Source organism: Rhyacophila brunnea, unplaced genomic scaffold (genome assembly GCF_057557595.1).
Source record: "Rhyacophila brunnea isolate RB1 unplaced genomic scaffold, BYU_Rbru_1.0 scaffold_69, whole genome shotgun sequence".
NCBI lineage: Eukaryota > Metazoa > Arthropoda > Insecta > Trichoptera > Rhyacophilidae > Rhyacophila > Rhyacophila brunnea.
In genome coordinates, this window is record NW_028233338.1 from 1262985 (window position 1) to 1265255 (window position 2271).

The window sequence follows — 2271 nt, forward strand, 5'->3', positions numbered from 1 at the left end:
AATTTTTGAACTTATATTTTCTGTATATGTGGAAGCAATTGCATTGTGATGTTTATATGCAAAAAAAAAATTATTTGAGAATATAGCGATAGCAGAGAAAATAATAACAGATATTATAAAATTATAATAGTAAACGATATTTTTCACGGCTTTCGAAATACTAATCTTTTGGAATCTTTTTCATGGAATTCAAAATATTTTTTATGGTAATAAGTATTTATATTTACACACTTTTTTATCGATCTATTATTATACATGTCAAGACAACACTCATATATATATTTTTCCTTTTTTAAATTCAAAAAAATTGAAATAAGATTTGTAATTTTGGAGGCTTTAACTGTATTTTATGGTTTACATTATTTCAAAACAATATATTTCCAAGGAAAAAAAAATTTAAACTTATAATTTTTAAAACGCTATGGGTATAAAAACAAATATATGTTGATATATTTAAAGCAACAATTTTATAAATCTCACAGCTATGATAAAGTTTATAATAAATTCATGATTAATATGCAACACATGTGAATTGAATTATTACTGAGCAAACATAATTGGCCCGTAAGCTTTTTTCTTGCCAGTTTTCAGCTTTTTAAACATGAAAGACCAAAGCTCGAAGTCAAATTAAAAAAATTTTGATTTAAATTAAAGTTCGACGAAAATTATAAACCTTATATTATAAATATAATCAATAGATGAATGCCAGAAATTAATATAAATAAATTATGCAGATACTTGAAAATCGCAGATCTATAGATAAAACTTTTTTTGGTGGTATTTTTTATTGCATATTAGTAATTTTACGCATTACAAAAATTGAAACTTTTATTCGATATAAAAATTATACACACCAAAATTATCTTCTTTTTTCTTAATTGAAAACATCTTTTATAAAAATATGCAAAAAGTTCAAATTATAAAGAAAAAAATAATTATAGGAAAATATAATAATATTCATGCGAAAATTATTTTTTGATCTAGATTGAAAAATTATCGTATGATATCTATTTCACACATCGAGTTTTTAACGTTTGTTTGTATAACGCTGATAAATTATGCATATGAAAGTTTATGCTATTGTTTTGTGATTTACAGATACTGAATACTTCTACGATTTTTAATTTTAATAATATTTTTAGATGGTATAGTTTTCTAACCCATTAAATAAAAGCTATATTTATAAAAAAAAGTAAAAATAAAATAAATATTATATAAAAACAATATATGATTCTAGAAAAAACAAAATATATTTCAAAAGTACTGAGGTACGCAAAGAAGCTTAAAATAAAAAATTATGAATGTTTTGTATTTTAAACATTTAAACTTATCCACATATCTATCATAGTTCTCCAATTTCGTCAAAATTAAGTTTAAATCTGAAATAATATAGTTCTTATTGCTCAAAAATAGCACTTTATATAGATATGTTTATTTTATTTTGTAAATGTCTATTACGTATATACAAAATAGATTACGCAAATGACATGCAGCTTAAGACAAAATACACGGAATTAAAAATTTTGGTCCAATTTAAGTAAAAATTTAGATAAAATTAAATAATACTTGATCAATTATAGATTTTATCAAAATTTAGTTTGTTTTAAATGCACAAAAAAATTATAATACAGCTAAATGGGCAATTGTTTGAAAAATTATTATTAACTAATTAATCATAATAAAAATCACAAAAAAATGCACGTATAAAGAGGATTTCAGAAAACATATTAAATTGAATAAATAAAATAAATATTCTGGAACATATAAAAACTGATAATTAACATATGTGAATCTGCTAATATAAATTTTATATATGATTCCAATTAAAGAACTATTTCATGGGATTACTATTGTTTAGTATTACATATGATATAAAATCTTTTTTTTTCAAGCTACATTAACATATATCATTGTTTAATTACATAGGTAAGACTATATCTTATACTTGAATATAATCATTTTATGACTTAGAAAAAAATGAAAATTTTGTTCATTAACCATTCACGTAATTTTTTTAATTCGAAATACTTGATCCGGTGTAAAATTCAAAGCCTTTTTCATATAAATTTTTCAAGAAGTTTATGCATTTAGATATATTATGTGGAACGAATTTATTTTTTTATATCACTATATGAATAAGTATTAATTAGTAAAACCAAGCGAAAGATGTCTTTTATTTTTAAAGTCATTATATTTGTTTTTTTTATGAAATTTAAAAGCGCTCATATAATAAATTGATTTAGAAGCGAACATGATAATTATTTCGACTAA